This window comes from Xiphias gladius, chromosome 24 (assembly GCF_016859285.1).
Source record: "Xiphias gladius isolate SHS-SW01 ecotype Sanya breed wild chromosome 24, ASM1685928v1, whole genome shotgun sequence".
NCBI classification, from domain to species: domain Eukaryota; kingdom Metazoa; phylum Chordata; class Actinopteri; order Istiophoriformes; family Xiphiidae; genus Xiphias; species Xiphias gladius.
Window position 1 is genome coordinate 19,374,736 of NC_053423.1, and position 23,336 is coordinate 19,398,071.

A 23,336-nucleotide genomic window follows, 5' to 3' on the forward strand; every position below is an offset into this window, starting at 1 on the left:
GAAGCAGATGTGCCTCCATGCACACGGCAGTGTCTATAGTCGCACAGTGATTCACAGGCTTACAGATGAATATGGAACAAGCCCAGTTCGCCACATTAGCAGGCTCATTTCCCACAGAGAGACAGACATTCAGTCAATCCGTCACTTCTCCGCAACTCTGAAAGACAGAGGGAGGGGGAAGAGATGAGGGTTGGTGACAGAGAAAGGGAAACTGGGAGGGATATAGAAATAGAATGAGAAACATAATGAAAGTGACTGATTGATAGAGGGAGAATGACAGAGTGGGGGCAGAAAGGGAAGAAGGATGAGATGTCTGTGGTGAGTTTGTTTTCTGATGCTCATATCCCCCTGGTTTGGAGAGATGCTGGAAATAATGTGATCATCTGCATGGAACAGAGTCTCTGGGATACATGGTTCATACATTGTAGGCACTGGGCCAGTGTTCAAATGTGACAATGAATGGCTGGGTTGTTTATCTGCATTGTCATTTCTCCTACAAATGCTAGATGCCTCCTTCGGCACCACAGATCTCTTACTGCATGGAGAAAAAGCAAACTAGTGCTACCAGACGCCACCTGGCAAGCATGACACAGGTGGCAAAATGCAAGAAGTGCAAAGCTTTAAAAATATACTACAGTTCAGTGGCACAGTAAAAAAAAAATAATAATAATGCTACGAGACCGTTCCCTTTCTTATGAATGACAGCTGGGTAAATGGTTTCAAACTGATTTCATAAAACACTGTAGGCCACTGATCTTAATAGTAGCCTTATTATTACAATAAAGGGGTTTTGAGTGTTTTTCAGTTTCTGACAGCACAAAAGGCTTCCACAGTTCTACACAACAGTGGGTAGTGCTTTGTTTATGGCTAGGTTTCCTATGTTAAGAAATATAGGGAATTTGGATGTAACAACAGACGTAAAGTAGCTAGAAATTGCTGACAGATAATGCTGCATTGCCCATGATGTATTCTGTGTATAGAGGAAACCTCCTCTTTTCCATACTGTAGGCAACAAGGATTTTTACTGATTTCATCCATTAAAACCTCATTAGTCATTAAGGAGAGAGACATAAAGGTAAAGACATAGACAAAAAAGGGGATTTTTCATCTTTAAGAGTTAGAAGCCTGGACACATGCTGGTTCTTGTTTATTTCTGTTTTGTTTTGTTTTTGTTTCACAGTTTTACTTTTACACAGTTTTACTAAGTTTAAAATCATCAAGACATCTCATTAACATCAACAATCTGACGATTCCTATACCTCAATCATACCAAGTAATGAACGGATACCAGTCCTTTTTTTAACTCCAGATTTTAAATATGTTAAGTTAACATGATGGCAGACTGCTGTGACTGACTGAATTAATGAGACTAGTAGCATAAACATTGCCTTTTTTACAGTGTCGTGTTGTTAATTTGGACATGACCAGTACCCATTTCACTTATTAATAGTTAGTTTCAGGCCCAATACCGATCCAATTGGTGCATCTGTAGTAGCAAGCACTTACATTACCTTTACTCCTGCATAAATTAACAATTAATTCCTAAATCCTGCTGATTATTCAGGCACGTAGAAATGTCTAATAGACTGCAGCAGGAGTGCACAAGATCCCAGTTGGAGCTTGCAGCATGAACCCCCTGAAGCACTCAGCTGTAATGCAGATACACTGAAACAGAAGGTTGCCCCGGTGCAGAGACGGAGATAGGGCTGTATAAATACTCAATGCAGCAGAAAAATAGAGCTATCCAATGCGTCATATGGTGTGTAGCGTACAGTTACACTACCAAAGTACCTTATGCAGCAAATGCTGAGAGCAATCCAGCTGCCTGATGCAGCAGCAAGCGATACATAGACATTCACACAAAAACACGCAAACACACACAGAAAATACTCTATATGTACCCACACATTCCCACAGCTCCACACGAACACTGTTCTCCTTTTCTGTCCCTGTCACTCTTTCACATATAGATTTACACACAGAGCAAACAAATATAGCCAGCAGGTATATGCACCCTGACACACACACACACACACACACACACACACACACACACACACACACACACACACACACACGCGCACTAATACAGACACACACAAACTGATTCTCACACACACATACACACTCCTGTAGGAAAAGCAGCTTGCACCTGAAAAATAACTGTACTGCTGACACTTCAACATCAGCTGTCTGCGCGAGGAAGGAGGGAGGGGAGGGAAGGGGAGGGGGGGTATGGTGGAGGGAGGGAGTGTACAGAGGGAAGACAGAAAAGGAGGGAATTATGGAAAAGAGTCAGAGAGATACAGACGGAAAGCAAGCATTTTGTCAACAGGAACGTGTGACGCCCTCAGTCAGCACGGCCCATCGTCCCTACAGCTGTAAAACTTTTCTTTCTAATGTTAACAATACATTTTTGAGATAAAATAAATGTTATTTTCATCTCCTTTTCGTTATCAAGTTATTGTTTAAGTTGAAAAGGGTGAAAATGGTCATGGTATCTTCTGAAGACAGCATGCAGCTAACTAAAAAAAAAAAAAAAAAAAAAACAGCAACAAAAGCTTGGTCTTTACACATGAACGGAAATGGCTGAGTGTTTAAAAACAGATCTTGCTTTCACAATATATTTAAATCCAGTAATCAATAACAAACTTGGTAGCTAACTGTAATGCAACAGCATGTTTTTGAAATACGTAATACAAAAGCACTGTAACAATTGGCAGAGCGTTTAATTTAAAGTTATAAAGTATAGTGACAGGTTACTAAGTAATAAAATGAATTAATCAGGAGCTTTTCAAATAACTATTAATGTCAGAGCAAAGGCCTAAGAGAACCATAATAATATAGTTGTGAAAAATTTAGCTCTATGACAAATCTCTGTAATATTACTTTGTATTAAATTGTTATTAGCGCTGTGATGTTAAAATTCTGTGGGCACTCAATGAACTTTGGATTTGCCTGGTCCATGAAATGTGCTCCATGAACAAACCGGCCTTTTCCTTTATCTCATCATTATTGCTATTGTAAAGGAGCAGCGCAACACAACATTTCACATTATATAACATTCTACACAACAGCGGGTCACAGTCACTATAGCCACCAGTTAACAGAATTCACACTTGACACACTGAACAGTGAACATGGTACTCAGCAGTGGATTTTCTCCCCATATGGCACTGATACAGCGCCAAGCACTGCTCTCACTACTCTCCACCTCCAGCACACACACCTGCCTGTAAAGCATACGGCATGCAATTGCTCAGAACCGTACATTGTAAACAGACACACAACTGCCATTACCGATCCCGCAACATAATAGCAGACATAAGTTCTTGCCTCACCATACGACTGTGACTCGGAGCCAGGGGAGCTATATGCTATATGCCAACTCTGACATGCAGGACAGCTAACATCAGCAGAGCATTTGTTCATGTTTAACAACGGGGGCGGCAGGCGTCTGGAGTGTACGCAAGCCAGTGTTTAAAATTCATGACCACCTACAAAATAACTAGTTGAGGAAGTTAAATGAAAAGGGTTGTAAAACTAACATTACAGTTGTCACTGAAGTGCTAATGTGCAAGGCAAATCCCAATATGCACAGATATACACACTGGGAGAGAGGAATTATATACAGAATAAGTGTACTCAAGGATGGAACACAGGCAAAACGGCTACAAAGAGATGTTAGTGACAAGAAAGAGACACATAACAAACAGACACAAAGCGACCAGAAATAACACAACATTTGTAGTTGTTTTGTGTCTCTGAGTCTGAGGGTCCTGATCCTATGTAGGAGATGTGAGAGGCCTCGTCATGCCTGTGCCCAGGGGGCCATTCTCGCACGATCCGTCCATGATGGTTCCAAAGGACCAAAATGTACCTTATTATCTCATTAAATTTTCAAAGTGACAATGTATTTTTACATAATATAAACATGTAGACATAGTTGTACTGAACCACATGGTGGTGAAGAGTGATATACAGACATTTCATTTTTGGCGTGAACTATGCCTTTAAACTGGTGCTGTTGTTCCCTGTCAAATTAATTCCCTGATTAAAATGCCAAAGGCAATATCACTGCTGCTCTCTGAAAACCAAGTTCATACAGAATGCCATAAAATTTTTAAAGTTGGTTGAAATTCCCCTTCGCTGTGCCACTGAGTAACTCTGGGCGGGGCCCGTGCACATCACTTTTAAGGATGATCTAAATTTTCAACAGAAGTGTAAAAAAAGAAAGAAAAACATGAAAATCTGATTTACACGGCTGTCACTTGGCAGCAGCAGTATGCAGGGCGATAAGGGAGACCCAGGGCAGCTAAGCTAAGATAGCAGACATGTCAACCAGAACAGCCTGTAACTCTATCAGTAACCTCTCCTGACACATAAAGGCCTCTTCAGCCATGCTGAGTGCCACAGTAACTACTACCCTGCGTATACTGCTAAAGACATGTCTGTATCTCCCCAATGCGAGAGGGGGAGGAGAGACCGAGGGGAAAGCAAAGGGAAAAGTAGGAAAGTAATAGCAAGAGAGAAGGAAGAGGGGAGTGGAAGAGAGTAGAGGAAGACAAATGGAAGGGAAGATGAGGGGGTGAACTGAGAGGAAGAAAGGTTTTCTACTCTCCTGCTCAGTTCTGCCTTAACGCTGATGTTTATTAGAACTGTCAGTCCCAAGTCCTACTGCTGCACAATGGCACACGCGCACACGCACACTCACGGACACAGAAAGATCACACACTTACTTTAGTACACTTACTAACACACACATACACCTAAACGCATGAATACATAAATGCATTTACACACGTCTTATACATACATACAGTACCTGTCACATATAAAAGCAATCACACACACACACACACACACACACGCACACAGAAATATATCTACATAGACCTAAACACACGCTCACACACTTACTTTAGTACACTTACTAACACACACACACACATACACCTAAACGCATGAATACTTAAATGCATTTACACACGTCTTATACATGCATACAGTACCTGTCACATATAAAAGCAATCATACACAAACACACACACACACACACACACACACACACACACACACACACACACACACACAAAGACAGCGGCACACACTAGATAAAACAATCCATCCCATGCAAGTCTACTGAATGAAAACGAATACCACTGGCCTAGAAAATAAGAGTAAACAAAGCCGGCCTCAGGCAGCATTTCAACGTGGAAAACAGAGACAGGGAGATTAGGTTTTGGTATGTCTTTGTGTGTGTGCATGTCTCTCTTTGATAACTGATAATTAACAACTTCATTATTTTTAAGTTTCGGCTCCAGTCGAGTTAATCCGTGCTTCTCTATGAGATAAATTGTATGTTGTATGTTTTAGTATTTTTCAAATTTGTGAAAACATCCAGGAGATTAAAATCGAAAATGCATAATGTTCAATTGTGGCAGTTCTTGCTTTTCACGTACACCACTGTAATTTATAGTCAGGATGTTCATAGGCCTAACCATACTATGGGGCTAAAATGGCAAAAATGTTTATTATCATCATAAATTATCAGCATAAACAAATTGCAATTAATATTTACAGATACGAGCTGTCAAGGAAAAATCATTAAACATTTATTCACCAACTCATAACTTATCTAAATGTTTTAATATCACAACAGCTCTTTCCTCTAAACCATCTGCCACACTGCAGCACTTTCACACATTTTTGTTCTGGATTTCATTCTGAATTTGTTATTTTCAATTACTGTGCTGACGAACATTATTTATGTCGGTTAGGAAATACAGAAATATAAGCAATTATTCTTCATGGTATAATTTTTTTGATATTACTCATTTTAAACTATATAATTACATTCCAAGGGATGATCTATTTTCTTTGATGTGCATTTAATCCTAATTACAATGATCAAATTGATAATGAGGAAAGTTTTTCTCTGTACCTTCTAGGAATGCACTGGTGAGATCAGCAACACCAAAGGCCTGGAAGACCATGGAAGACCACTAAAGTGGATGATCACTGAACTCTTTCCTTGGTGAAAAAAATAAAACCCTTCATCTCAAACCCCAAAATCCAGCCAGGTCAAGAACACTCTCGAGGAGGTAGGCATATCATTATCAGAGTCTATAATCAAGAGAATCTTCATGAATGTAAATACAGAGGGTTTACCAGAAGGTGCAAACCACTGGTAACACTCAAGAACAGAAAGGCCAGATTAGACTTTGCCAGAAAAACATCTAAAAAAGGCTGCTCAGTTCTGAAACAAGATTCTTTGGATGGATGAAACTAAGGTTAACTTGTACCAGAATGCTGAGAAGAGAAGAGTGCGGAGAAGGAAAGGAAGGAACAAAGTTGGCTTCTTTTAACCATGGCCAAATTCTTTCCCTAACCATAACCAAGAACTTTTAGTTGCCTAAAACCAACCAAACCTTAGCCATAGCAGTAGCAGATAGGAGGACGTTGACCATGAATCTTTTTACGTTGCGACTTAGACGTGAGGACTTGTTGCTCTCGCTCACATCCACCGCAAAAAACACACCTCAGATTTGCTGCATGAACAGACTCACACACAGGGGCACAAACCCCGTCTGTCACTTTATATACATCAGTTTCTGGCAGGAAGCCTTTCCTCCCAGCTCGGTTCTTTCTCCCTCTCCTCCTCCCTCCCTCTCTCTCTCTCCCTCCCTCTCTCTCTGTCTATTTCTTGCTCCTGCCCCTGAAAGAGAGCCTCAATGTGAGATCAGCACCATCTCCCATCCCAGAACCAATTTAACATCTCTGCATGGTGCAACACTTGCCTATCTGGTCAAATGCTACTTCCCATTAGCTGGCTCGTTCTTTCCGCTATATTAACCCATGGGAACACCTACATGTGTATGCAAATGTCTCAATTTATTCTCAGACCCACAGACTTTAGATAGATGCAATATTTTGTATGAGACACTGTGGACACACACCTTGAGGCAAAAACATATACTACGGTGTGTAACTGACACACGCAAAAAATAAAAAAATTAAATACACATTCAGACTATGTACAATATAAACCCCACAAAGACGCTAACATTCACGAGCATGCAGACCTCATTTTCCAGCTCTGATCCCAACTACTAGACATCTGAACGTTGCGTGAATAAACTGATAAACAACAAAAGAGGGCAAAAAAGACAGAGGGATGGGTAGTAAAACAGACGAGAAAGGAGAGGCACTGGTAGAGCGAGGGAGTCGAACTGTGGGGGATAAGGAGAGAGGGAAGAGAAATTAAGCAGTAACTGTGAGCAGAGAGAGAGATGTCGAAGAGAAAAGTCCTGACACCACTCGTCTCCGTCGGGTTTTACAGGCGAGACAGCTGGACAGACTGCTTATGCAGCAATACCCTTCTGTGTCGGACTCTCTTCTCTCTTTCTCCCCAATACACAAACACACAAACACAGACGAGCGCGCGCACGCACACACGCGCGCGCACGCACACACACACACACACACACACACACACCCCTTCTGCTGTCTGCCCCCCCACCACAACCCATCCTCCTCCTTCTCTTTGCTTATCCACACCTCGTCCACCTCTTAAAACACCTTTCACTTCCCTTCTCTCTATTCCCAGCTTGGCTTGTCTACTGTTTGCCTGTCTCCCTCCCCTCCCCTCCCCTCCCGTGTCCCCCTCTCCTCACCTCTCTCGCTCACCTCTTCTTTTACTATTAATCTCTTGTTCCCCTTTTCCCCTCTTCACTCAACCTTGCCTCTCTCTCTCAGAATCTCACTGTTTTCTTCCCCTATCTCATATTCCATTCTCACCCTTCTCCTCCTCCAGCTGTATTGACTCCCCCGTGCTCCCCCTCCTCACCTTACCCACCCGCCCTACCTCGCATCTTTCCCTCTCCCTCTCTCTCCCTCTTCTTCTGCAGTAGATGTGTCTCTTCCTGTTCAGTGAAGAGAAGTAAGGATGAGGAGAGGGCCCCAAGTAGCCCCGCTGCACCGATCTTCTCTCTGTAGGACGAGTGGGGGGAGAAAAAAAAAAATCTACTCACATATACATACACTCAATTCACCTTTCATTATACAAACTATAGAGTCCTTAGATTGCTTCAACCTGTCTTCCAAATTCTTCCAGAAGGTTGATATATTTCGAACGCAGAATGGGTAGGAATTGCTAATTGCTTTCCTTAGATAAAGAAAAGTTTAAATTCCTAAATTACTGTCCATCTCGGGACAGACATTATGTTGAATTGTCATGTTCATCTAGCTTTAACCAGTTATTAGTGAGCCTAATAACAGGTTTTTAGTTTTGATTTCATAGTTCTGCATGTTCAAAGCTAATTCTGGAACTATTTCAGCTGAGTGGTTGTGCACAGTCACATCACCCATTCCTCTCTCTAATCAGGTTAGGTATTGCCGTTTCAAGTGTTTCAAAACAATACTGCACTGTTTGTGTCATATCTAATTTATACTTTACTGAAAAATTCAATACAAAACTGCCTGATTTCCTTTTTTGAGATAATGTCAGATGACGCTTGCACGCTTGCTGTTTCAAGCTTTCGGTTTTGCTCTAAAATCATCATCAGGAGCAGGATTAAAGTAAAACCGAGATCTTCAAAAAACAAATATGCCTCTGTCCCTTTTTTACATTAGCTCTCCTCTCATACGTGCTCGGTATCAGCGGATCTCCGGCTTGCTTGTTGTTTTATGAGGCACAGTTATCCAATGTCAGGTGAACAGGGGGATAAAAGCTACACAGCGGCACAGTACAAAGTGCTTATAAAATACTCATCTGTTGCCTTTTTTTAATGATGAGCATTGCATCTAAACCTCTGAATAGATCATGTGTGCACTTTCCTCTGTGTTTGTTGTGACAGAGCGGCTCTGAATGGCTTTTTCTCTCTCTTTCTTTACTATTTAATTTTTAAATAGAGCACAGTGGATTTTCCCCTGTGCATGAAATAAATGCTGTATAAATAGTTTGCCTTTCCTTCTTCCCTGCACTCTCCCAACTGGACAACTAGAGTGCACGCAGGTCAACAACTATGACCTACAAACTGGGGATTTCTGGCTTCTATCCCAGAATGGAAATCAGTGCAGCTTCAATATGGTGCATGCTCAAGTAAACACAGCGAGGAATGGCACTGTGCTGTAGACTTTTCTGTAAGTTTAACAATGAGTCAATCACCCCAAAACTTTTTTGCATTCCTTCATAGCTGCTTGGTGTGGTTTCTGGAAATCTGAAACTCTTCGAGAAGTGGAGAAAATTTGTGAGAGAGTTTACAAAGTGAGCTTTTTCGAGAGGGAAGACTGAATGCCTAAACACTACTTGAAAAAGCAGGAGCAGTATTTGTCTTTGTCGGTGCCAGCTTCCCTTCCCACCTATTGACAACACAAAGAATATTTCAGGTTCACTATCAGTTCACGTTGCCTGTGTGTCTGCATGTATGCGGGTAGTTTTTCTCTTTGGATAGGGGCAGATATGTGAATAAATTTGGTAACTGCAAATGAAGCAGGTTCCATTCCAAATTGAGATATCAAGCACTTGAATAAAATTCACACCTACTTTCAGAAAACAACGGCTTGCATGAAATTAAACCACATTATACACTACACTGTTTGACTTCTGAGGAGCCATGATACCCATTCCCCCTAAAAGTTATGTCTGAGGACAGAAGACTCCTTTTTTAATAAACAAACGAAAAATTTCAGATAGCATTTTTCTACTTGTGGTTCTTTCTAAAAGTCTGCAACTTTCCCAAGGACTTAACAATTTTGCATATTGTATTTTTCGCAACCACCTTCATCATCTTTGGAAACATCCAGCTGATCCTGATCCAGTGATTTTCTACAGTCAGCTAAATCTGCTGCCTTGAGCCTCTGACGTTTCCCCCTCTGAAGATTTGGACCCCGTCAGATTTCAGGGCAAGAGATGACCTTAGCTTTGTCATTGAGAACTGCTGACAAAGTCACAGTAAAATGGATTTTACTGGTGGTTGGGCTACTGCTGCTCAGTGGTCCAAGATATGATGCTAGTGTCCTTCAGAAATCTTGAGACTGTCCTCCCAAGACAAACGCAGACAAAGCAGTAGTGTCAGTGGATGCCCAGAAAAAAAAAAACATGTATTTAGGTTCAAATGACAAAGCGCTCTGGCCCCCATAGAAAATGACGACATTTGGAGTGAAGGAGGAAATAGTATGAAGTCATACAAGGACCAAAAGTTCAGCAGAGGGATGACATCTGGGTGGTCGAATGCTGGTTTTAGACCAGAATTCTGCTGTTTGCTTCCTGTTTCCTGCCTACAGTCAACGCAGATTTATTTTAACAATTACCATGATCGTCCTGCCAACAGGCACGTCGGATCAAAAAGCACCTCTATGGAGGACTTATTAGAAACCATTTACTTCCAAAATTCAAAAAGCTGAGGGGACATCTTGCTTGAGTTTTACATCAGTGTTGTGTTCGATGTTTGACTTGTTTCTAGGGTCTAAGAACTTCTTATGGCTGTAGAAAATGTACATTTGTGTTTTACTTTGTTAACTGGAAAAGCGATTGTAATCAAAATTTTTATTTTAAGAATGAACAACTACTTGTATAGGGAAGGTGGCGCTCACAGTGATGAACCTACAGAGAATTGTCCCCAAAGTCTGTGGTTCCCCTAAGCTTTACTGAGCCTTTCAGTATCTTCAGATCATTGTTTCAATTTTCTGGCTCGGTTCATTCTCTCCCTTCTCGTCAGCGATGTTTTCCGATGCAACAGGCAACTGTCTTCGGCTAAAAAAGCTCTAAGAACCCACTCCCCAGCAGAAAACGCCAGATAGACGGAGTAAGTGTCTAGATGCGCGTGTCAATATTGGACTTACTTTCACCAGGCTGCCAGAAACATGAGTCCAAATGAATGCAGTTATTGCAGCTTTATATGATGTGTACTGTATGGTTGATATAATAATAGTGGTTATAGCTTAAATAGTATTTTTATAAAAATTAAAATGATAGAAATGTTCAGCAGTGATCAAATGTGCCCTCACAAAAGCTCTGTCCATGTCACTGACTCGTGCGATATGTGAAGTTATGCTGACATAAGAAGGGAATGCATTAGCTTTACACCATGCATTGTCTACTAACTCTATTATGTAAATAGCTTGCTCCTCTCGCTGCTCGCTTGGACGTGAGCGTGTGTGTGTATGTGTATGTGTTTGTGTACACCTGGCTGCAGGCCCAGCGGTTGTATACGTATTTACATTTTATCTTGTCATGTTGGATTTGTCATAAATCTACCAGCAGTATAAATTGTTTCTGTGCTGCTGTGCATGCAAGCTTGTGGTGTTTGTGCATCTGTGTGCGAGTGAGAGTGTAACCGTAGCAAGCACACAAGGACATTTGGAACGATTATGGAGGACAAAGCACATCAACAATGCCTCGAAGCACTGATGGCTCCCATTAGAGACATGTATGCCCTATGCTAGGCTACTGTACCTGAGTAACCACTCCTACAGCTGATCTCCTCTTTGTTTTGTCTTGCCTAATTTTATTGTTTTTGTTTGCAAGTCTTATCAAAGACACAAACAAGTCTCAGCTCAGGTAAGATTGCTGTTGTTCTCTCTCTCTCTCTCTTTCTGTGTTCCTGTTTTGTGTCACTTTTTCAATATCGCCTTATTTCCCTAAACCGCAGTGCGAAGACGTCCACGCAGCTGCGGGAATTTTTAATGAAGGCAGCTTTGGATAATACGGCCTCACCCAGGGGACCGCTTGTTTGGAAATAATTATCTCTTACAGCTGGCAGAGACAGAGGGAGAGAGTAATAGGAGGAGAAAGAACGAGGAGAGATATGTGGTGCAGGAATTGTAAGAAGGGAGAAAAACACAAAGCGGCAAATGATAAAGAGAGAGATGCAACTCTGCTCCACTTGCTTAAATTGACGTATGGTTAGTATGGTTAGTATGGTTATTAATATCCATTGTTTACAGTAAAGAAGTACAGTCACTCACTTTTTGTCTCATACACTCAGGAATCCACAGACACTTCCTGTTCCTGGGTTAGAAAAGCTTTAATGGAAGTAGAGCATGGCTAAATTCAGCCTCATGTGAGCACAAAACGACGGGATGATGAACAAAAACAAACCACAGAATGAGGATTTAGGATTAAATTAGAAATAAAAGAGTTGCGTGTTGGAAACGGAGCTGAATAGGTTTTATCTTTGTGTAGCCTCTCTGTGTGGCTGGTTATTATATTTAACCCTCCTGACTTCAGTGTGTGTGATAGCACGCTACATTTGCTTTATGTATTGTGGGTTGCCAAATACAAATACAGCCACAGCACGCCGTATCAATTCCCTGCTGCTGTTGCGGTTTCCCTAAATCATCCACACACGCGCACACACATTTACACACTTGCATGTAAACGTACACTGATGCAATCACTTGCCAATACCCCGACTTGTCCCACCCTTCCCCTCTTTACATTTTATTTCCTTCAACCCTGTTCTCTGTTTTCTCTCTCATCTTTTTTTCTCCGTCTTTTCAAGCAGTCCTTATAATGCTGACAAAGCCAATAAAGAGCCGTCAGGTGGGATGGGTCAATGCTACAGTTTCATCTCTGGACAAAGACACCTTCAAACGCAGAACAGGGAGGAGGGAAGAGGTCAGAGGGGAACGAGGCAGAGGAGGGGAAAAAGCAGGGATGAAGGGAAAGAAAGAGGAGGATAAAGAGAACATTGAGGGAGAGAGAGTGATAAGAAGTGATAAAGCCAGGGACGAGAGGGAGAGTTGGGGTGGGAGAGACAAAATGGCAGGACAACAGGAGCAGGTGGATAAAGACGTGATTATGATAAACCAACAGCATGTGTACACAAAGCTCAATCCCCCCCCTTCTCTCTCTCTGTGCATCATCTATTTTCTGTGACCAGCCGCTAATTTATGACATGATAGCCCCGGCCATGTGCCTGAGAGGCACACATAAATCTACCTCATCACTGTTAAACACAAGGACACGTCAAGGAGACTGCCTTCCATACACTGCAAAAAAATCTCCGTCCGAAGGCATTTCATCTTGTATTCAGTCTAAAAATCTTAAATTTCCTCCAGTGAAGGGAAAACTTATGTATGCCAGTTAATTTGTCCTATTCCCAACATGGGGTCTGTTTTCCCATTATTTCTCATAGAAATGTGTCATTATCTTCATCAAGTGCAGATTTTTAAAAAGGCAGATCACTCACTAAAGTAATGAAAATGACACCTTTAATTTATTTATTTTATTTTATTTTAAATTCTAATGGTTTCCATATTTTTTTTCAAACAAAATGCAAAGATAACACTTCTTAAACACGAGGCTTTGGTTATTTTCTTTGTCATATTTGATTATAAACTTATTATCTTTTGAGTTTTGGACTGTTTGGCTGATAAAACAAGCCATTCGAATATGTTACCTTGGGCTCTGACAAATGATAATGAGTTTCTCACTACTTTATCGCATTTTATAAACAAAACAGGTAATCACTTACTCAAGAAAATATTTCACAGATGAACTGATGATGAAAATAATCATTTCCTTTAGCCATAGATGCAAAAACAAATTCAAAAAGATGGATTGTTTTTGGAGTAGAGAGCCCTTGGATTAGAGGGAAATCTGAGATAGGAAGCAGATGATAAGGGCATGTAAACCAACAAAAAATTATCAATAAAATATCATAAACAGCAAAAATAACTAAAGCTAGACCCAAGTTGCCAAAAACGAAATCTTTCTTTCATGTCATGATGCTTGCTGACCTGAAAGGCAAAAAGACAAAGAAATAAGCTAAAGGGAGATGGTAATTATGGCACGTAGAGATGAACAGATGAATAAATAGAGTAAGTCAATCTTTAAAAAAAAAAAAAAAAAAAAAAAGGGGGAGAGAGGCTCTTTGACAGATAGGAGCACCAAGGTTAGTTAGACTTGGCAAAGGAATGAGATCAGACCAAGGAGGAAAGAAAGTGGATTATGGGTACAGGAAAGATCAGTGGATCTGATAAGCTTATTGTCCTCCCCTTCAGCACTGTATGTCCTGCACCAAAGCAGGAAGCTAACAAAGGCAAGCCAGGGGCGCTACATTCAAACACACGTCATCATATCACAAGGCACTATTGATTCATCTACATACACATACAGAGGCATCACAAAAATATATAATAATACAGCACGCCCACATCCACAATGTAATTTATATTCGATCCCGTACGTCGCAGAAACGGGGAGAACTACCACCGCAGGCATCAGGGAGGCTTATACCATCACAAAAGCCTCCCACTATAGGCTCAGTTTGATTTTCAACACCATCGTTACAATTAAAGGGACTCATAATCAAAGGAGTGTGTCTATACGATCCACGCTCTCTGTTTTCCCATGATGCCACTGTATCTCTTGCCAACAGCTCTTGTCTATACATTCTCTTCATTGCACATAATCCAAGCAAGGACGTGTAATTAAATTTGCACATTAATCACTTGCATACTTCTACACACCCAGACACACACACACTTTATATTATATTATTTATATATATATATATATATATATATATATATAATATAATATATATATATTTTAAAAACATGGATGCAAGAGCACATGCCCTTTGTCTCACATGCCATCTCTTCTCTGGTCGCCCTCCTCCTATCCTCACCCCATCCACAGTCTCTGTAAAATGATGCTTCAATTGAGGCCCCCCATTATGAAAAAAAAAAAAAAAAACAGAAACAAACGTGGGTTACATTCTCAACAAATCAACCAGCTTTTGGATGACAAGGCTCCCAAGGGGCACACCTCATTCCATCTAATTCAATTTTTTACATGTTCAAGCAATAAATAAATAAACAAACTCCTCTCTGTGTTTACCATGATTAATTTAAAACAGTGAAAATGAAATTAAGGCTTGATCGCCGGCAACGGGGAGGGGGTGCACCTTACGTCGAGATGAAAGAAGAAGAGAAGATGGCAGGTGTTGGGTGGAGTTTCATGTACGCGGGCATATGATGATGTAGGAATCAGGGTGCATGTGAGGGGGCAAGGTCTAATTGACGGCTCTGGAGAATGGCTGCGCTGCTTGACGCAACTGGCTAAGTCACTCAAAGCAACCATCACTGATGCTTTACGGTAGAACTACTGCACATACGTCAGAATGATTAGAACTACGTGTCTTTTAATTCATTTTAAACTGCATTACCTAGGTAACATTTATTTGACTAACTGAACATTTGCATTTTTGTGAGACTGGCAAGCACCTACGTAACGTGCTGCCTTCACTGAGAGACTAAAACTTTATTAGGTTGAAGTGCACATGATGCCTTCACTGAAGCACCCTTTATACGCCACTCATGGGCCCACTCGTGTTTTGGAAGCTTTTGCTGATTTTTTCCCCCTCCCTTTTTCGACTTTACTTTTTGCACTTCTTACCAAAGGAAGCAACGGATAAAACGTAATGTCATGTTACAACATCAAATTTCTTCATTCTCTTTTGTCATACTTTTTGTTGGACTTGTTCTTTGTGTGGAAGCAGAATTTTTTTTTTTTTTTTTTTTTTTTTTAAAAAACACACAAACGTGGGGGTGGGGGCCAAACACAGACAATGGTTAAATAGAAATGTCCACCCTCCAGAATTGTGCACTGAGCTGCCGTAGACTGCCGTCATACGTAACATGATCAGATCAAATCACATTACATCACCTCAGGTGTGTGGGCGCGCTGGGCAGCAAGTGAATAAAACGTGCAATGAGACAGGACTTAAGACCTTAGTTGTTTCCTTGGATACGAATTAAAGTTATCATCGGTGACATCAGTAATGTATGCGAGCTGCGTGCAGGGTATGCTGCTTTACATAACAGAGCTACGTACAGTAAAACTTTCCCATAACATTAACACTCCTAATTTTATATTTGCATCAAACCCTTGACCACAGATACTAATATTGTAGGTGGTCTTTTTTTTCTGAATTGGATACCAAAAAAAAAATTGCTTGTCTAACTCTGCAGATTAAAATTTTCACGTGTGCAAATATTACACTTGACGACTGTCCAGGAACAGACCTGTTATGTCCACAAGTCTGCAAGTAAAAGGAAGTCCAAACATTAGAATTTTGCCACCAGAAAAAGGCTGTTTAGATAGTTGCACACTTTGTGTATGTGTTGAATCAATCGAATTCTCATTCCGAGAAAAATTTATTTCTCCAGTATACCAAATAAATGCACTACCACTGCCACTTTGTGAAGCTGCAGAGTTTGTAATGGGAGGGGGGTGGAAATATCATTCAAAAATGTGTGATGCCTTGGTGGTAATTTATAAAATGCTCACTGGTTACATATAAGAAATCCACTACTACATCTACTAAAGCAAATGTATCAGGTGAGCTTGAAGGTTCATCCTTGGCCCTGGAAACAGCAGTTTGATTTAAAAAAAAAAAAAAAAAAAAAAAAATGACGACAAGGCCCACTTACTTTGTGTGTGTGAAGCTTTCATGCAGATCTCATGGCCTTCCTCACGGAGACTGGCATGACAAACTGAACACCTCTCTCCTCTGAAGTAGGCCGCGAGATGTGGCTGAAAGCCTCAGAAAGTGGAGATCATTTCTTTTTCAGAGTGAATGTTGATAGGATTTTGGTGATTTTGGTGATTATGGAGTAGTATCCAATATTTTTATTTCTTAGCAACTAGGACTTCTGCAGCAATTCGTCTAAGTGTATGAAAGCAGTGAAAGCAGCGGTTGTCATGTTGTGGTAGCAGCTATTATTGGCGATTTGATTTTTACACCGTCACATATTCATCTCCAGACGTTCACAGCTTGCAGCCACGGAGCTGGAGCCACGCTAATTTTCACTTCCTTATTAGAATACTTCCTTACTGGTGTTTAATAAAAGCAATAAGCTTCAAGCCCATGTTTTACAGTGTCGTGGCTCAGCACTTAATTCTCCACGTGATATCTGTTTGCCTTTCATACAAGAGTGCATATCAGCGTCAGCATCATGCAGAAAGCCCTCGCCAGTGATTTTCCATTTGATTTACCACAGCTGATTGATGGTATTGCCCCAAATGAGAAGAAAATGAAAAATGTGTTTGGATTTTTTACCCCCCCCAACTATCGGGAAGAGAGACAAACTCATCTTCAGACAAACACGCTATTATCTCTTTCTATGTCATACAAGCACTGACTCACTTGAACAACCACATGCATGAACGCACGCACCCACGCACACAAGATCCGTCTTCGTCTCTGGATCGAACACACACCTAGATACAGTATGTTGCTGCTGTCTTAACGGATGGAGTGAGTGGAAGGCCTCATTTGCTAAAGTGTCGACGCCGGACCGGTTGCGGCGGGGTGATGAATGGCTGATCGAGGCTCGGCAGGGTTGCAGAGGAAACAATTAGTGCCATGTTGGTCTCTGCCTCTTCTCCTTTGACCACCAGCCATCCCTCATCCTCCTCTTCTTTCCCTCCGATTCTTTCTCGTGTTCTCCCAGTCAATCATTGTCTCTGTCTTCCCATCCCATCAGCTGGACCCGTTCACTCTCTCTCTCTCTCCTTTTTGTCTCCCTCTTTCCTTCTCTCTCTCTCTCTCTCAATGAGTTTGCAACTTATCACAATTAGTATTAATATGCATCTTGAGGGAAGAGAGGGAGCAGGCATAAATGAATAAAAATGGAAATAGGGAACAGGCAGATGTGGGTTGGCGAGAGGACAATGAAGTGTCTTGTCCCCTCGATGCCAACATCATTAATGTTAGCTGCTGGTGGAGTCAGAGAGGGAGGAGGAGGACGGAACAAGAGAGCGGGGACAGGTGAAAAATGAATTAGAAATAAAAGGCAAAGATGAACAGGTGAGACTGTTCTGGAGTGAGGGAAAGGGGTTTCATAAAGGTGCGATGCATGTACAATGCATGCGTAATTTCCCCCGGGGATGGAAGGACAAGCCGCCCTCACTTTTAAAAATCCTATTTTTGCCCCACCCCAACTTTCCAGTTTCAATTTCATTATCACTCTAACGTCTCTGAACAGTGTCATCTGACGGTCCAGCTGCTAAAATCCATGAGAGGAGAGGAGCTGATCAAAAATGTTGACAGGAGTCACCTTTAATTACAAGCTTGTGCTCGCAGCAATTAACCTTTAAGGGCAGCAACAAGTGGCTTTGCAACTCGTTTTGCCTCTCAGACAACACAGACGTTGCCCTCTCGGTTGGAGGTTGTTGGGGCTGTATGCAGCCTGAGAGGAGGACTGCAGACACTACTCAGGAGTGAAAAGAAATCTACATGTTTGCATGTAAGAAAAAAATAAATACATTTAAAAAAAAATAATAATTTCACCTGTTTTATTTAAGGTGCTAAGTACTATTGTAGTAAAAATGGAAACAAAATCATCTGTCACAAAGTATCAGGTCACTATCAAGAAAACTAGATGGGACTTTACGTCTTTTTAGAACAGCAGTTTACAAAGATGTTCTAATGTTATGTTATCCTACCATTCTTAGGCAAAGCACAACAAAGAATTTCATCATAATAATGCCAGTTGCTATAATGGTATAAATGTATATAAACGTATTTGGTTGAAAAACCTCTGACTTCATTTTGTCACCAGCACTTCTAAAACCAAACCTACATCCTTGGGCATGTATGTATGTGTGTGTGTATGTATGTATGTGTGTGTGTGTGTGTGTGTGTGTGTGTGTGTGTGTGTGTGTGTGTTTGTTTTTGAGTCCCCATACCCTGTACATGATACACAGTATAAAATGTGTCTGTCCCACAACAAGGTCGGGCTGATGAATGGCCACTCCTCCCTGCTGGGCCGGACCAATCTCTTAAAGTAACCCTACCACTCTGGTGTGTGTGTGTGTGTGTGTGTGTGTGTGTGTGTGTGTGTGTGTGTGTGTGTGTGTGTGTGTGTGTGTGTGTGTGTGTGTGTGTGTACAGGATATCTGCACAGCTAGAATGTGTGCTTTGTGCATACATGCATATATTCACCTTGTGTTTATATCTATGCACATGCATGAACTATAGGTGTTTATGAATGCATTCATGTTTTTTTGTATAATAAGAGTGTGTGCGTGTGTGTGTTAAGTGTGTGTCACGTACACGTGTGCGAGATGGTGGACAACAGTCGCAGCAGGCGTCAGAGGATCCTGCTTTGTAGATACAGAGCCCGGGCAGATAAATGGCTCACACCGAGTCACCGATCATCACTACAAATAGGTCGTGACACAAACAGGCTAAAGAGGGAGGGTGGAATCAGCAGAGATCGTCCCATAAATGAACATTTAAAATTCTGATCTCAGCAGGAGGAAAATCAGCGACCATATCATATCCATGAGTGCCTTAGAAGTCTTATTGGAGGCAAGCCTGTGAAACGTAGCTAATAATTCTAAATCACACTAGTTTGTGATTGACGTTTGACGCTGAGTTGTTCCTGGTCTTAAAGACAACAGTCTCTTAAAAAAAAATAAAAAAAACTGTCCCATAAGTGGATTTTTTGTACAAGTATGCTTTTAATACACACACAATACACATTGTGTGTTCATCCATTACCATTTATGTCCTGTTGAACTGTCCTTGAGCGGAAATACTGACGATGTAAATTGCTCTAAATAAGAACTTCCATCAAAGTCTAGAATTTATTGGTGAAATGAGCGTGAAACACAGATTAATTTGACCTCTACATCTCTACTTTACACCACTCTGAATCAATGTCAAACTTGCTTGCTTTTGTTTTGTTTTTTTTTAATAGTAGGGCCTCCTCTTGGACAACCCGACTTCTGGTGCAACAAGTATCTTATTTTCACTCTATAACATGCTCACTTTTACAAACCTTATTTATTTTTGTATGAACATTGGGTAAAGCCTGATTTATGATTTAGATGGATTTATATATACATGTACTCTTTAAAAGTGCTTTTAAATTTGAGATCTCATTTTTTTTGTCATTGTAGTTTGGAGAAAAACTGTAAAGACACCTTCGGATACCTTTGGGACGTAGATGCTGTGGTTTAAGTTATTTTCATCATAATCTTTGTTATATGTTTTAATACGCCATGGAAGATAAAAATGAAAGTAGGTTGAGGGAGGGAGACACACACAGAGAGACAGAGAGAGAGAAAGAGAGAGAACCGCCATAATGAGAATCATACCCTAATTCATTTCACTCGGGTAGTTATTTCAATGCAATTCACCACACTCACTTATCTGAAGTGTTTTAGAAGAATATGTTTTATATAAAATCTCATTCCACGGACAAAATGAAAACGAATGGAAAAAGACTGAAGCAAGAAGTTTGGAAAAAAAAAAAAAAAAAAAACCTAGATTTTGAAGCAGAGTTTAACAGTTTGGTCCACTTATTATACAAATGAATTTTCATTTTCATTCTCGTGGTGTACAGTAACTGTCTCCACCAGTTAAAGGGTTTTTTGTGTCACCACGTGAGAAGAGAGTCTGTCCTACAGAAACACAAGTAAATGCATGCACACCTCCATACAGCCGTCTTCATCGCTATAATCGCTGGTTGAACAGAATTGGATATTTGACTTTGTCAGATTCTCAGTGGATTAAAAACGATGAACTTGGCCTTCCTGGGTCATCTTCCGGCCGTACTGGATGGATATACAGCAAAGGTCACGCAGATTTTTCACAATGATCTGGACTAAAAATAACACAGTGGCCTGTTTTTAGCAGCCCCCAATGGCACTAATGTGTTCTGATGAAGCTGGGCTACAGGACCAGACCGAACGTAAGCGGTTATGCTAAAGACAGGGTTTTTAGAGATATGTCCCGCTGTGGTGCAATGTCATAGCAAAGGCAAAACAGCTTAACTCCAACTTTAATCTCAGATGCTGACTTTAGCATAGAAGGACAGTGTATGTCAGGGTAGAAAATTAACATTTCTTTAAAGGGCATTTCTTAACAGTTAATTTTACGGATCTCCTAATTTCCAAATTAATCCAACCCAACAAGTTTCCTAAAAAGTTACTGGGAAATTGGTTATTAAGTGAAATTAATTAATTGGAAGTGTACCAACAGAACAACACATCTATTTTCTCTGTATTTTGTACAAAATTACATACAGTGGTTCCTTCAGGAAAACAGATTCATATCAGTTGCTTTTGGGAAAAGGTTTTGGGAACTACAGAACCAGTGTAATAAGGTGTTAAAACAAAACAAAAATTGTCTGTTAACTTGCATTTTGATCCATATGAATAAATAGCCAAATACATGCTCACTTATTGTTGTAGCTCTAAAATCATTTTTAACATCTTTCTGAAAACTGGCCTTACAGAGCAGGGAAGTACTTTTTTATGATCCACCTGCAAAAGTAGCCAGTTTCTGTGGTAGTATTGGTTGTTAGTTTTTATTTTTCAGTGTTTCTGGCCTCATAGTTGGTTGTTTTTGTAATGTCAGACTTCTACCTTCTTGTAGTAAGACCTATTTTTATGGTTAGGGGACAGGCAGGGAACACTGAGGGATCTGAAGGATCTGTTTTGTCATTAGCTTCACTAAATCACCTTTTTTATAACTAAACAAACAAACGTAAGCAGGTTTTAAATTAGTTTCTGACCCCGCTGCTCTATTCAGAGATTCAGACAAGCAAGATATGATGCACACTCGCATGAAATCTTGTCTTACTCTATGCTCTGCAGTTTACGGAAGACTTTTGCGTTGGAAAAGACATACATTTTTAAACTTTGCAGCTGACAATCATGAAGGGCTTTAAAATGGTTCAATGTAAAAAAAAACACAGAATTTTAGCTTTTACCACACAAGTGGCGGTAGAAAAGCTCTCTTGACTTGTGCAGGCATTAGCCCTTCTGGAAATGTAGAGACGGAAAGAGGGGCTTGAATGAGCTCTTGTCAAGGTAATGTGTGTGGGAGTGCGGTGTGTGTCTCTGCGTGTGTATGCACAGGCCAGAGAGTGAATGAGTGGCTGTATGAGTGAAAGAGAATCACAGAGATAGATAGACAGCAGGGAGAGGGTAATCTCTGGGTAATCTTTTGTCAGAGTGCTGATGGAGGTCTCAAATGTTCTAGCCTGCTGTCCGTGTGTGTCCATGTGTTTGCACGTGTGTGTGTGTGTGTGTGTGTGTGTGTTTGTTGCACAAGTGTATGTATATCTGGTTCATCTTAGTCACTGCGTCCCACATAGCTCATGTGCAGCCAACTCATACAATGTGCTGTATGTCTCCAACTGACCATGTGTCCCTGTGTGTGTGTGTGTTCCAGTCTCTGTTATTTGTTTGTGTGTGTGTGTGTTTGATGCACACGCTCAGTGTGGGTGCTGGGAGGGTTGCTGACAGTGACAGAGAGGCAGGACAATGGCCAATGGAGTCTGTACCAGTTGAAAGTGCATCACACTGATAGATGTTTGTCCCCTCGGACACTGTGGGGGAGGAGGTGCTCAGTCGCTCTCATTGCCACCCCGTGGGAGGGCCTAGAGTACCGCTGCTCGCACACACACACACACACACACACACACACACACACACACACACACACACACACACACAGAGATACGGTGATAGGTTACACAGATATACATTCATGGGAGGGCAGAAAGAGGCTAGAAGAACACATACACATACTCGTACATAACAAAAAAGTTTTTACACACGTATATGTTCACTGCACATTACAAACACCGTTAGCGTAGATTGTTTTAATTGTATTGTACATGGTCAGGATTTGAAATACTGTATCTGTCTCAAAACAAAAAAAAAATGGAGATGAATATATTTTCATTTGTGGAGCTCACAACACTGAGAAATTACTAAATTAGTGTTAGAATTAGGGTTAAATTAGAATTAACCCTTTAACATGTCACATGCCTTAAACCCAACACAACCGTAAGCGGAAACTGTGGTTTGACAAAACTTTTAAAATTTAAAATTGAATTGTTAACTGTAGTGCAACTGGCTTTATTGTCCCCAGAGGCGAGTCCTAAAAATTTGACTGTTAAGAAAGTCTGACATTTTGGGAAATATGCCCGTTTGCTCTTTTCACTGAGACTCAAATGGGCAGTGATCAATTCCACTCTAATGTCAGTCTATTCAGCATGAAGCAAGAGCCAGGAAACAATTAGCTTAGCTTAGCATGCCTACCAAAATCCACCTATGAGCACCTCTAAAGCTCACTACATGGAGTCTCTACTTGTTACTTGGTATCTCCAGCACATGACCCCCCCCTAAAACCCTAAAAAAGTAATTTTTACACTGAAGTTTTTATATGGATTAAACAACCAAGATATAATTTTCTAATAATTAATGAGCTTTAGAGGTGCTAATGGGCAGATTTTGTCGTCCTTGGACTGAGCCAGGTTCACTGTGTGTAGTGTACACACACACACACACACACACA